The following is a 15,916-nucleotide window of genomic DNA, read 5'->3' on the forward strand; positions in this document are numbered from 1 at the left end:
AGGGACCAGACTGAGGAGGAGGAGGAAATTACTGAGAAAGGTAAGCAACAAGTGTATATTAGAAACCCGGAGTATACATAGTGTGGAGCTGAGAACAAATAACCGCAAAGATGAGGATAATAAGGCTACTGCTGGAAGAAAGCCAAGAAATCACAGCACCCTTAGAATGTTACGAAGAAGAGAAACTCTTCAAAATAGCAGTTGTCTCAAATTATTCAATGACCATTTGCTACTCATCTGGTAAGAATCAGGACCTTCACATACATCATTTTGTTTAATCCCCATATCAATATGCCATGGCATTTATCATGCCTAGGTTTATCTGGTAGGACTCTGAGATTCTGAAAGGAAACCTACTGGCAGAATAGAGATTTGAACCCCGTGTATCCGGCACAGCTCCTGTGTTCTTTACATTGCCTGTAATACGCCACTGCGTAGAGTTTTTAAAATATTGCTTCTTAGAGTTGAAATTCATCTAAAAAGAAACAAAGAATCTACAGGCAAGACTGACCAAAAATTCAAAACACTTACAAATTCTTTTCTGTAGTTTTTTATCAGAGAGTATTCGATATTGCTAAAGCTATATATTCTTTCTCTCAAACTTAAAGTTAAAATGTTTATCTTTCAATTTCTAGAAAAACACTCACTATCCATGGACCAAAATGTAGTTTTAGAAGTCTTTTTTTTTTCTTTTTAACCTTGAACATAACTGTAAAACCTCACAAGTTCCTTTTCTTTGAGGAATTGTTCCCCTCTTTACACATGCAGATCACACTCCTTTGAGATGCTGATCTTTTCCCATGATGCACTCTGCTGACAGAAAGACAACCTCACTGCCCAGAAACGCCAGTTCAGTTGACAAGCAAATTCCATCAGTATGCAGTGTTTACACAGTACAGTTTAGCACCAGAAGCTCACACAGTCTGCGGTCCCTCATCAGAATTCCAATTAAGCCTTAAAGCTTCTCAGTTCAGATTAATTCCTATCCTGAGGTCCTAGACTCCTTGTTGTAGAAATCTGAAGCTTTGTTTGTCTGGAAAGCAAAGAGAATATTTTCTGCTGCCCATGCAGCCCCCACCGCTGTTTGTACACATCCTGGTGCACTGTTTGCAAAGTGAAGGTGATTCTACTTAGTGCATTGGAGCTTTCTCGTCATTTAATGCTAGATCTAGTCAGCGCTAAAGAATGGTGAACACGCTAAATATGTGCATTTTCTGAACCAAAGCTGCCATTTTAAATTTCAAAGAAAACTTAAGCAGCTAAGTGAGTACAATTTGAAGCGCTGAATAAGTGTTGTTTACATTTATAGAACTCAACACTTCTGGTAGGCTTCTTACACGTGTGACAACTTTCCTTAGTTCCCAGTCCTGCTCATCAAGTAATATCGCATATATAAACCGCCATGAAGTTTGTGGATCAGTCAGGCTTCTCTAAAGGAACAGAAGTGATAGAATGAACAAATATTTAAAGGGGGGGGGGTGATTTGATTGGTTTACAGGATGCAGACTGGGTAGTCCAACAATGGCTGTCTCCCACTGGAGAGGCCTCCAACTCACTATTGCTCAGTCCATGAGCCTGGATGTCTCAGCAGTCTTCAACGTGGCACTGAACGCCTAGGAGAGCTGCTGGTCTTTAGTCTCCCTTGCAATGCTGAAGAAGCTGGCTGGAATATTGGTGAAGGAATGCCTCACCAACAGTGTAGATAAACTTCCGAGAGAAAATCATAATCATAACCTCAGGGGCTTTTATCTGAGCTGTCATCAGAAGGTTTGCCAACCCTGGAGGTGGGTCTTCCCAGTGTCCCAGTGGCTTGAGTTTCAATTTATTCCACATGCATTCAAATTGATGACTAAGATTAGCCATCACAGATTGACTTGTGTAAAGAATTAGAGGTTACAATTAATTGTCGAGTTTTGGCCTAAAGAAAACAACACACACAGAAACCCTGGATTATGAAGGCCCCAGTAGGTATGCCATCTTCCTGCCCATTATTCTCTGTACCATTTTTCTGTCTTTATAAAAGCACTTTGGCATCACTGAGTTCCTTAAGATGATGGTCTTTGTGTGAGAGAACACTAATTTTCCATATCTTGTCAGGGTGCTGGAACTGTATTAAGCCTGATTTTCTTCATACCAAATTTTGTCTCCTGAAACAGCTTTTGAACAGTGAGCAGACTGACGTGGCTCTAGTACAGTAATAGCCATTGAGCACAATTTACAACTATCTCTGTACCATACAGCAAAAAACAAAAAAGAAAGAAAGAAAAGAAAAGACCATAGAAAAGGAACTATTAGTAAGTTCAGAGCAAATACTATCTGAATTCAAACATAGTTCCCACCTATTAAAACTTCTGAAGAGACAGAATGAAAGCCAAGTGCCAATCCCATTACTTTGAGGTTTTTATCTCCTCAATCAATTTCACTGATTCTGTCACAAAGGCACAAATGAAGCTTATAAAGTACCAATTACTATAAAGTGGCCCCTTTAACATCAAAGTTTTCCTCTCCCTCAGTTCAGACTATATATAATCAGTGTTATCCCCTAGGATGCTATATTTCACATATAAAAATGGTTGCTGAGATTTATTTATATAATTTTCTGCTGAAGGCAATTATTATCCCTTCATGGACACCTTTCAACTTTCCTTGCATTTGGTCGCCTTCAGTCCCATGTGGATACACATATAAAAATTGAAAATTTAACATCCACATAGGAGAGAAGACAAATGGCTTTTGTGGTTTTGTGCTTGGGTTGACTCAGTACAATGTCTTCTAGTTCCATCAATTTACCTGCAATTTTCATAATAACAAATTTCATAATGTTATTTTTCTTTACAGTTGAATAAATTTCCCATATATAATATATAATATATAATATATAATAACATATATAAATTATATATATTATATATATATATATATATATATATATATATATTCCACATTTTTCTTCTCCATTCTTCACTTGATGGACATCTAAGTTGATCCCATCTTCTGGCTATTGTACATAGAGCAGCAATAGCCATGGATAAGCAAGTAGCTCAGCAGTTAGCTAGAGAACGAGGGATATTCCCAGGAGTGGTGTAGCTGGGTCATATGGAAGCCTTATTTTTAGCTTATTGAGAAATCTCCATACTGATTTCCCCAGTGGCTACACAAGTCTACACTCCCACAAGCAGTGAGATTTTCTTTCCCCTCATACCCTCTAGCATTTATTGTCATTTGTTTTATGGAAAATAGCCATTCTGATAGGGGTTAGATGGAAAGTCAGAGGACTTTATCATTTCCTGATGTCCAAAAAGACAGTAAATGCTTTTTAATATGTTAGCTGAGCATTTATATTTCCTCTCGGGAAAATTCTTTGTTCAGCTCTTCAGCTCATTTATTTGAAAATACTTTTGAGATTACACCATTTATCCTTCCCTTTCCTACCACAAACCCTGTCATCCACCCCTGGTCTTCTCCGGAGCATAGCCTCTTTGGCTTTGTTATTATCTAAATATATGCATATATACACATACATATTCCTGAATACATAAATTCGACCTGTTCAGCCTATATAATCTTGCTTGTATGTATGTGCTTATTACGTTGTTTGCTCCTAAATGGTTACTTTTTAGCCTCTTTATATACTCTAGATAATAACCCTTCATTTGGTATAGAGCTGGCAAAGATTTTCTCTTGTCCAATGAGCAACTGCCTCTTCATTTGACTAACAGTCACCTTTGTTGTGCAGAAGCTGTTTAATTTCTTGAGATTCCCATTTGCTAATAATTAGCCTGAACAACTTAAGTCATACTCCAAAAGCCCTTACTTATGCCTACACCTTTAAGTGTTTTCTCTACTTTTTCCCCTAGAATATTCAGAGTTTCAGATTTTTGCTGAGTTATTGCTCTGCTTGCAGCAGATTTTTATGCATGGTGAGAGGCAAAGATCTAGTTTCATTCTTCTGTATGATTTCTACATTCTTCTACCCAGATTTCCCAGCAGCACCATTTCCTGAGAAGCCCCACCCCCAAGGAGCTTATATTTATTTATTTTCACCTGATGAATTATCCCTGCATCTCTGGAATGTAGCCTATTTGATTGTGATAAATGATTTTTTGATGTTTTCCTGAATGCAGCTTGAGGAATCAGGAGTTTTGATGAGAAAATTGAAGTGATGTGAAGGAGAGACAGTAAAAGCCACCTGGCGCCACTGTAAATCCTGAGTCACATCAGGAAGAAACTACAGAAGGCAGACTATCACCAAATAGAATGACATACAAATAAAAACCATTTTCCCTTCCAAACTGGCAATGATAAAAGTCTGGTGGATCTGAGGTTAGGAGCACTTGTTCTTGCAGAGGACCTGGGTTGGGTGGCTCCCATCATCATTAACATTCATACACAGTAATAAAACTATTTTTAAGTCTAGTAGTTTGCAGTGTTGGGGAGGATTTCAGGAAAACTTCATTTGAAAGTATTTCTTATGTTAAAATGAACACATCCTTTTGCTCAGAAATTTCACCTCTACAAATAATATCATTTGTGGACAAAGAAGGTAGAATATCTTCATTAGTAAAGTTAAATTAACAAAACATCAAAAAGTAATCCAACTTATGGCAATCTAAATGTCAATCAGTAAAAAAAAAAAGCAAAACAACAGGACATGTAATTAATAAATAGCAACTTATAATAATGAAGAAAATCTGTATTTGTTGACATGAAATGATTTCCATTATATGCTAATAATAAAGAAAAGAAGGTAAGAGAATTTTATATTTTTCATATCATTCACATTATTTTTAACATGTACAGAAAATGGTCTAGAACTGAAACCACCACTCAATGTGTATTGTTTACTAAGCTGTAACCATGCTCATGGCATATGATTTTATTAAAACAGCATGTCATAATGAACTATGTATAGTATCATCCAATGTATGTGTTAGAAAACCTGTATGTGCCGGGCGTTGGTGTCGCACGCCTTTAATCCCAGCACTTGGGAGGCAGAAGCAGGTGGATCTCTGTGAGTTCGAGGCCAGCCTGGTGTCCAGAGCGAGTGCCAGTATAGGCTCCAAAGCTACACAGGGAAACCCTGTCTCGAAAAACCAAGAAAGAAAGAAAGAAAGAAAGAAAGAAAGAAAGAAAGAAAGAAAGAAAGAAAGGAAAAGAAAAAAAGAAAAAAAAAGAAAACCTGTGTGTGTGCATTGCTCTATTTATACTTAAATTAAAAGTGATTTGTGAGGTTGGGCATGGTGAGGCAAACCTTTAATCTCAGCACTAGCGAGGTGAATCCCTGAGTTGGAGACCAGCCTGGTCTACATAGTGAATTCCAGGAAAGCCAGAGCTAAGTAAAGAGACCCCCATCTCAAAAGAAAAAGTGGTCCATGGGGACATATATCATGACATTGGGCAGATGCTAGTGGTTAGCTCTGTGCAAGATAGTCAGATGTGGTAAAGATGGGTTTCATGGGGGCTTGATAACAGTGTTATGATATGTGATGAGAGGGACCTTGGAGGATCCCATGGCAGGTGACAGACAAACACACCATGCAGGCAAAACTTACTTGGAAAGATTAATTGGGGTAAGGTAAGGGAGTAGGAAAAGGGGGAGAGAGGAGAGAGACAGAGAGAGACAGAGAGGCAAAGACTTGCCTGCCTCTTCAGAGGCATAGTAAGAAAGAGAAAGCACGAGTGGGCGGAGCTTGTCTTTTAAAGGGACCTTGTTCTGCCTGGGGTGCACCAGGGATGATGCACTCTGCCAAGTCCCCAAGGGGTAGGACCAAGTTGTGCCTGGATGCTAACAAACAGGACACCTTAAGTGATTGTTTTTGCAGTAGTTATATTGGTAATGAGCACACATACTTGTAAACATCTGCTTGTTTTGAAAACTACATAGCAAAAAGAATGGTCTATATTTGGGCTTCAACTTGTGGACATTCTGCAGAAGTCATCTCAAATCCCATCAGCTGACATCATTAAGTCAAGGAGAAGTTGTTTCACCCTCCTCAGGATATAGTCTATCAAGGCAAGCGCAGTTTCTCACATATGCACACTTCAAGAGAGGGTTCGGGTGAATCCAACGATATTTACAAATCAGACATCCTCTTCCCACACCTAAAAACACATGTGCTGCAATAATTTGCTCAGAGCTCTGGAAATTCCTGTGCAAAATCACTATGGCATCCAGCAGCTTCCTTAGCTTCCTAATGCTCTGGATGACTAGATAAACCGCAAAACAGTGTGTTCTCATTTAAGTACATCCCTGGGCAATGCCTTACTACAGTTCACACTGTAGATCAAAATGCACATTGCTTACACAGATAGCTAAAGTACAGAGTTGGGTTTCCTTCCAGCAACTGTTATTTACACCTCTTCTTCCTAAATAAAGAACCTGCATGTTTCCTATAGGCACACAATTCTTTCAAACAGAGCATACTTCTTTTGGAGCTGTCCGTATTTGGGGCAGCCAGTGTCTCCTAGGGATAACTGTGTTCTGTGTGCGGATGGCATCTTTAGCAGCACTGTTGGCTCTGCTTGTTTTATGAAATGGCACACTTTTAAACAATACAATTCTAGGGAATTGCTATAAACAAAGTGAAAGCTACAAATAATGGAGTCTTGACTTCTTAAAAAGGACACCTAAGTGGTTTCCATCAGAATCCTTCCTAGAATTTTGCTTTTGTTCTTTGCTTAAATTATCTTAAGTCACAAAATTAAGCTACTTGTTCCCATTTGATCACCAGACACTTACTCATTCAACTGGTTAGTGCTTTCTTCATTCACTGAGCTTGGGTTTTCTGAGTGTCGTTTATTTAGTCTACTGCAATCCTTGGAACTTTATTAGATATAGAAATGCAGTATTTTCTGCGGCTTACATTTCTGGTGGGAAATGCTGTGTGGTGAATAAAAATCATGTGTCTTTGCTGCCACCAGAGATAATGGCATCTGACTGCCTTAGTGTGATTAACTATTCTACCTTCTCTGTCATACAAGCCTACAACAGAAACTCACGCTGAGACTGACGCACTAGGTTAAGCAAGCAGGATGGAAGTGTAACCAAAATCTCATAGAGAAGACTATTACGGATTAGAAAAACCCACAAGTGTCCCAAACAGCTTAACCAAAGCAGCTGACGCTTCAGTCTCTTTTTTGTGTTGAACTTCCTAAGATTAGTTTGGAGAGTGTGGTTCAGGCACAAGCTCAAGGTTTTTAGGTTTATTTTGGTTGTCATCTAAGTATAAACTTAAAGGGCTTTTCATCAGGCCAAAGGAATCTCTGTCCAATCCATACCTGGCTCTCTGGACAGAAGAAAAATGTACATCCTTCTAGCCCAAATCTGTAGTTATTGCTAGGACTCAAAACTATAAATATGTTCCTGCTGTTTGAACAGATATCCAGATATCTGCTTTTTCTGCACTGTGGGCTTCAGTAAATAAGTTTTAATTTCTGTTCCTAGTTTAAACATGTCTTAAACAGGTTTCTGCTTCTGGCAGACACATCTGAGTATATCAGTTGCTGACTACAGGCTGTTCCTAAGTAGACTGCAAGCCCTGGACTTGCTGTGGATGTGAACCAGTCCAGCTGATGTGGACACCCCATGTCTCTGCAACAGAGTCTTCCAACAGCTCCTGATGGATTCCCCATTGCCTAAATTCCCTTTTTTGCTTTTGTCTAGCATTTCAACCTTTTTGGGTCCCTAACTTCATCCCAAAGTCAGCAGGAAGTAGCATGGGAAGAATACATCGCCCATTTTCCCTGGTTGAAATGCTAAGTCAGAAGGAACTCCCTTGCATGGGGAACGCCAATATCTCTCACTCCCTCATGGGGACGCTAGAGAGACAGCAATTCCATGATTGGAATTTCCCAAAAAAATGGGGGAATGAAGGGACCAGCTCCCCATTTCGGCAGCCATAACAGCTAAACACATGCTTGTCTGACCTTGTCTTAGTCACTAAGAGCTCAGATGCCTGCCTCATGGCAAGGAACTAATCAGAAGTTAGTTGGTGGTGCTATGCTCTATGGCTCTGGGTGTGCTTTATGGACAAGCAATGATGCACAGAGCATAGCAACCACCCTGGGAGGGCCTATGGGCCATAACAACCAGTTGGCCAATCAACACAGGGCAAACCCTCCAAGCCTGGAGCCACACCAATCCTGAGCCTGTGTGTACCCCTAGACTCTCCCCTTATGCTGTCCTATAAGATCTCTATGCAGATGCTTCAAGCTGTCTTTCCTAGCCATCTGCCATGGTGGGTGGATGAAAGACCCGAGCTAACTTGGGGTTAGCTCATTAAACAACTCTAATAAAGCTTCATGCCTGGTGATTGGGGTGACCAAAGTCCTGGGCTGAGCTCCTGGAGGTCTGAGCTTCCGGGGGTCTTACAGAATGAATATGGCCTTCATAGGCCCACAGGGAGGGGCACTATTAGGAAGCATGGCCTTGTTGGAGAAGGTATGGCCTTATTGGAGGAAGTGTGTCACTGTGGGGGTGGACTTTGAGGTTTCCCATGCTCAAGTCAGACCCAGTGTGGCATTCTTTTCCTGCTGTCTGCTGATCCACTGTAGGACTCACAGCTACCTCTCCAGCACCATGTCTTCCTGTGTGCTGCCATGCTTCCAGCCATGGCAATAATGACTAAGCCTCTGAAACTGTAATCTTGCCTCATTAAATGTTTTCCTTTATAAGAGTTGCCATGGTCATGGTGTCCCTTCGCAACAATGGAAACTCTAAAATAAGACAGAACTGAATGGAATTTGATTTTAAAAGTTGGGGAGAAAGCTACCAAGATAACTTCGTGTTATCACATTAGTTATGAATATTCATTCTACTCAAGCTTTACAACTCATGTCTCCAATCTAAGAAAGTGTTTTCTTAAAAGTTATCTCCTAATCTAACTGGCTGGCCTTATTTCCCTTGGCTCTCAAATGCCCTCATTTTATAACATAAGCATTTCCTCTGGATTTTCATCTATCTCTGCATCACAAATGAATTCTCATCACTTAAAAAATAATTTATCTTTTTGGCTCTTTTTCCTACACAAAAAGATTATTTCTCATTCAGTTCATTCTCAGTGATGGAAATAACCTGTAAAACTGATTTATAATAGGAAACATTAAATGCCGCAAACAGAATACCCCAACTTGCACAAACCTGCTTGATGTATTGAATAGAAGTGTCCTTCACTTCTACCTAGCAGGCCTTTTAGGTTATAATAATATTATACTTGTTCCTATCCCTTTTACAAGTATCAGTTGTGATTCTTTACACTACCGTGCTACAGCACAATCTATAAGGAACTTTAAGCTCATTGGCTACCCAAACAACTCGGTGGCTTTTCTGTAGTCTTTGGGAATGATGTCATCCACATTGCCAGTTACATTAGCCAGTGCTTTACTTTTTGTGTTTTGGGACACCTGGTTTATAGTGGTTTCGTCCATATTTGTAAAGTTCTGAATTACTAGTAAACAAAAAGAAATCATTTTTTTTCTATTTTGTAAGACTAAAACCAAGATGTCATGCCGGGCAGTGGTGGTGCATGCCTTTAATCCCAGCACTCCAGAGGCTAAGGCAGGTGTATTTCTGTGAGTTCAAGGACAACCTGCTCTACAGAGTGAGCTCAAGGACAGCCAGAGCTGTTACACACAGAAACCCCGTCTCAAAAATAAACAACAACAAAAAAGGTGAGCGTCACATCTAGGTGTCCACTTACTAGGTTGTCAGGACATGGGATTGAGGCATTTACAGACAAGCCTTAAAGATGTGGATATTAATTAGTTAAACACTATATTTTGGCCAAAAATTCTACATTCTAGTGGTAGTAGATCTATGTTTTCATGATACTACTAAGATATTATGATGCTCCCATGGCCTTTCAATTATTTGATTGTTTCTAAAAAGATTCCCAAATTCACTAAAGAAAGATATAATAGTTGAATGGTTATAGCACTGCTCAAATGCTTTCCATCTACAGAAGCATATTTCACACCTGTCTTGCTGACCATCTATATTTCTTGTCAATTGTGGTTCAACTGACAAGAACACTCCGTGGTTGCAAGATATCATCCAAAGCTACAGTATGCCTAATGATATTATACTAGCATAGCAACAGACATACAGAGCAATGGAACAGTATTGACAGCCCCTCATAATACATCTATGTCCTTATGTTTAAATGATCCAAGATCACACAACTCAAAAAGGGTAGTAGTGTCTTGGATAATTTGAGAAATGGGTGTCTACATGCAAAACTATTGATTTAGACCCATATCTCACACCTTACACAAAAATCAAGCCAAATGCATTTAAAACATGAAGTCAATACCTGAAATTGTAGTATTTGAAAGATGAATGTGGGAAAATAGGAGGAAAGCTTCATGATGACTCCATAACTCAATTCAGCTCTTCCTGAGTAAATTGCCCAAACTACCTAAGTGTAACATGTTGACTACCCAGTAGGTTTCTCTCTGAAAATAACAATGTAAATTATTATTTTTATCCCAAGCACTTTATACACAAATCCATATAATGCTAACAATAGCACTATTATAAGTCTAAAAACATTTATGAGAACACTAAGGCACAGAGAGATTATGTAAACTGCCTACAGTCCCATAGCAAAAAAAAATGTGGCTAAGAAATCCATTGAGGCCAACTGAGGCAGCCCTGAAGTGCCAGCTTTATCCCACAGAGTGAGCTGCATGTTTCTGAGGAGTCAAGCCAGTTTGCTTAGTTAAGTAGCATTAAATGAACATCTTCCTCAGTGAAAACTGGGAGTGGCAGAAGAATTGCCGCCGATGTGACAACTGATATGACTGCTTCTGAAGGGAACACACTATAAAACTGCTATCTAATTAAATGTAAGACAATTACTTGTGAAAATTCATTAAAATTTGGGCTTCTGTATCACGACATCTTTGCAAATACACTAACTTAGTTTTTTGTTTCAGTTTAGTGAAACTGACATGGCAAATAATAAGAAAACATTATGAATGTGGTTATGTAAGAAAAGAGAGTGAAAATCTATTCAACTAATACATTAAAAAAAAAACAGGTCTTAGCCCTTTCTTACAGGATAAGCAAGGGTCCAAGAGTGGTGACAGCAACCTTTAATTCCAACACGTAAGAGACAGAAGCAGGACCAGGCATCTCTCTGAGTTTGAGGGCAGTCTGGTCTATACAGTAAGTATAGTAAATTCCAGGCCAGCCAGGAACAAAACAAACAACAAAACATATAAAAGTCAATCAACTTGGTATTGATTTGACAAATGCCCCAAGTTATAGTGCTAAGTGGAAAACAGTAAGCAGCCTGGGAAGATGGTTCAGTGTCAGGGCCGAATATAATATTTCAGAAATATTGAGCCTCAGCTCAATTCCAGGAGCTCAGATCTCCTATAGTCTTTTAGATGTCTGTTGGTTACCTCTGGATGGCTTGGCCACGGTGGAAAATGGCTCCTAGTTTGTGTAACAAAAGACCTAGGCCCTGGGTGAACCCACACCCATCCTGAGGGCTAGTGAGACATGCCTGTGACTAGTGGGGTTTGCTGGAAGGCTGGTGACACTTGTGGTTATGGAATGTCTGAGGGCTTGAGTTCTAGGACTGTCTCTGGAATTAAAGGAAATGTTTCTTAGTCAGCCCTATATACATGTTAATAGATGGCTTCTGCCGTTACTCTGCTTTTGAAGAGCTATATAAAAGGACATTTCAATAAACCATGGCAGCTCAGTATCCACTGAGAGCCCTCCTGAGATGATCAGATGTCTCTGCCTCGTCCTTAACATCGCTGGGTATCTAGGACTTCCCTCACCCACACTCCCTCACTCAGGGTTGGACCCGGGGCTGTTCGGCTGGTTCTGATCACAGCCCCAAAACATTAATCCAGAATAGATGGCCCTTGCCGCACAGGACTGATACAGGCCCGACCCCACGAGTTCAGTCAGTGAACTTCTTGCTTCGCAAGTATGAGGACCTGATTTGGATTCTTGGCACTAACTTTAAAGCTGAGCATAGTGGTACACACCTGCACAGTCCAAGGGTTGAGTGGTTTGGAGAAGGGTAGAAATAAGTACAATTCCTTGGGTTCAGTACATAGCCTGTCTAGCCTATTTGATGCATTCCAAGCCAGTGAGAGATACTGTCTAAATAAAAAGGAGGACAGTTTCTGAGGAAGGGCACTTGAGGCTGAACTGTGGTCTCTATATGCCCATATATGTGCACCACCACAGACACACACACACACACACACACACACACACACACACACAGAGAGAGAGAGAGAGAGAGAGAGAGAGAGAGAGAGAGAGAAGCTAAAAGCATACTAAAAGTATAGCTAAAGGACAATCTCATTGCTTTAAAAACAAAAGCAAGGAAAAATATCAATATAAGGCTACATAAACAAAACAAAAACAAAAACTTCTAAAAGAATATCAAACTGCTAAAAAATGATTGTTGGAGTGTCTGAGGGTATAGTTAAAATTTAAAGAGATGGAGGTATGTGCAAGAGGTTTGCTAGCAAAAAGTTTCATAGCATGAAAAGCAAACAAACAACACAAAAGAAGAAGAAAATCCATAGTAATCAGCTTGGGTCAATGTGCTGTGAGAATTCGAAGGCTGGAAGCAAAACCAAGCAAAGCCTTAGATCAGGAGTGTCAAAGCCAGAGCAAGCAGATGCTTCTTCCTGTCAAACAGACGAATCTGGACGTTTATCACCACTGCACTTGGACAAGCCTTCAGACACTTTCTCAAGTTCATGCTCCAGGCAGCCGCCAGAGACAGACAATTGACCAGAGATGGAAACTGTTGGGCACTGGAATCCCAAACTAGACTGAGAAGAGTCTATAAGGAAAAGTGTGTTTGAACGGCCATTACTGAGCCTCAAGGGAGAATTAAATGATGGATTCAAATGAAAGATCCTTAAAGTAAAGACAGTAGCAGCCCAGGACTGAAAGATTAGCGTCCGAGTATCTGTAAGTCTGTTATTCTACAGAAACTAATATAGTTGCAGCCTCAGTTTTTCCTATCTGAAATTAAGATCTCCACAGGAAGAGCCATTATAATGAACATATTCACTTGGCAAACCTGGCATTTCCGCAACACTCTTATGAAGCACACACTTTCCCATCAATCATGACAGGTAGTTTGGCTTGGCTTTGCCCTAACCGCCCCAAAAGCAGGATCATGCAAGTATTGTTAGACTCTATTGCGTTATTAAACAGTTCTTGTTGCTAAGCAATTGCTGATCTTTCCTAGGATCACATAACAGACCAGTGGTGAAATTGTACAAAGATCCTGGGCTCCCAATAGTCAACCTCGCTCTCTTTTCTTGAATCTTAATTCAATTGTATACACACTGACTGGTAAACTGAATCTGGCCAGACAGAGAATACAAACACAGCTTATTACAGTGTGCATGGCCTCTTTTGTGGACTGAGACTGATGGGATGTGGGAATCATTTAGGAGTGTTAGTGTTTGGACACCAACTATGAGTCACACAATACTGAGCACTTTGCCTTTAGAACAGTGGTTCTCACCCTTCCTAATTCTGTGACCCTTTAATACAGTTCCTCATGTTGATGGTCTAGACAGTGTTCTCACCCTTCCTAATACTGTGACTCTTTAATACAGTTCCTCATGTTGATGGTCTAGACAGTGGTTCTCACCCTTCCTAATGCTGTGACCCTTTAATACAGTTCCTCATGATGATGGTCTAGACAGTGGTTCTCACCCTTCCTAATGCTGTGACCTTTTAATACAGTTCCTCATGTTATAATTACTTTTGTTACTCCTTCATAACTGTAATTTTGCTACTGCTATGAATCATAGTCAAAATGTAAATTTCTGTGTTTTTTGATGGTCTTGGGCAACCCTTGTGCAAGGGTCATTTGACCCCCCAAAGGGGTCATGACACACAGGTTCAGAACTGCTGCACTGGAGTCCTTTAGTTTATCTTCTTTTTCACACATGTCTAGTGTGCACAAAATCCTGTCCGCTCTCTGCCTTAAGAACACACCCAGAATAAGCCTACTTTTTACCTGCTTCAATCCACTTTCTCACCTGTATAACTGTAATCACTTCTTCACCAGACACCTTCCTTCCACTCCATTATAACCTCAGGGTATTTGTGGTACACAGGCCAAAATGACCCATTGAAAAATCAAAATTGAACATGTCAATCACTACCTGGACCTCTTTTGCTGTTTTATTCGGAGCAAAAAACAAAGAATTTCTAGTAACCACCATGCAATACTTGGTGTGAATGCCTCCTTCCTCCCTGTGACTGCATCCACTAGACAGACTCTCTTTCTGGAATGTTCTTCAGCAAGACTCTGAGAGTCCCTTCCCCTCCTCCAGGTCTCTGCCTTAGTACTACATCAGAGATGGCTTTTCTCATCATCCTGTTTAAAATGGGATTCAATACTTCCTGAGATTTCGAGCTGTGTTTTCATAACACTGAGCACCCAGAGAGACACTCATTTCATTTTATTTGATTTTTTGATTTTTTGAGACAGGGTTTTTCTTTGTAGCTTTGTAGACCAGGCTGGCATAAAACTCATAGAGACCCTCATGCCTCTGTCTCCCAAGTGATGGGATTAAAGGTGTGTACCACCACACTCTGGCATCTATGGCTAACTAGTGTGGCTTCTGTAATTCAAGGCATGTGCCACCATTGCCTGACCTCTATGTCTATGGCTAGCTATGCACTCTGATCTTCAAGCACACTTTATTTGTTATAACATAAACAAAATGTCACCACACACATATACTTACATTTTTTCTCTTAGTGTCATATGGTCAATTTTCTCTAAAAACTAGCAAAGGACCAAGTGGAATAAGCTCCATCAGAGAAAGGAAAATAAAAGGAGTTCAGGCCAAAACAATGATGCTGGGGAAAAAATTCTGACACAATGAAAAAGAACCCAAGAGATCGGATAGGGAGGAACAATCTGATTCATCTAGTTGTGGCAGGCTGTCTTATTGATACATTATTGTGAGCTTGGTTTCTGTTCTACAAAGAAATCCGAAAGAATGAACGGTAGTTTTTCTCAAGCTCCTGTTCCCACAAGAGGCCTACTCTTCATTTAATATCCTACCGCCATTGTCTTAAAAGTTCTTAATAATTTTATATTGGAACTTGTGATTACCAAGTAAGGTCTCCTGAGACCATGAAACATTTATGTGACAACAGGAGATGAGCTAAATTGTAGCATGGAAGTCTCCCTTAATTGTGCACAGCTGAGGGGTATCTCAGAGCACATTGGGTGTCTGAAAGGATGACCATGGCCAGGATGTGGGCCAAGACTGGTCAAGTCAGCAGTGGTATAAACAGAAGAAACAGGAAAGGGTAGATGTGGCCAAAATGACTGAAACCATGACAGAAGGTACTTCATATGATGGCAGTGCTGGGACCAACAGTGGGGACTCACTTGCCTGATTTTCCCAAATCCATTCCTAACTGAGACATCTACACAGAAAGCAACTCTTTCACTCAAATACTAGGACTAGCCATGTAAAAATGACAATCTCTGTCTGGGAATTCTTAGAAAATAAGTATAAAGTAGACATCATGTTGCTATGAATATATTATACATAATTAGCACTCTTTAGGACATGTATGCATTGTGTATAGGCATACATGCATATGTAATAAAATTTGTGTGAAGAGGACAGCTTGGTAGAGTTGATTCTCTCTATCCACTTATTTGTCCTAAAGTTCAAAGTCAAGCCCTCTGGATTGTCAGGATGTACACATTGAGTCAGCTCACAAACTCCTATTAAGACTCTTGAAAGATTTTCTTGAATTGATATGTGCTTCAGCCTTTCAAATCAAACGAATATCTACCCACTTGGAAGAAATAATTTTAAAGATCATCCCATTCACCAGAAAAATAGTAATATTTTCAAGTAAAACATCAGGAGAACCAACTATTTA

This window comes from Cricetulus griseus, chromosome X (genome assembly GCF_003668045.3).
Source record: "Cricetulus griseus strain 17A/GY chromosome X, alternate assembly CriGri-PICRH-1.0, whole genome shotgun sequence".
Taxonomy (NCBI): domain Eukaryota; kingdom Metazoa; phylum Chordata; class Mammalia; order Rodentia; family Cricetidae; genus Cricetulus; species Cricetulus griseus.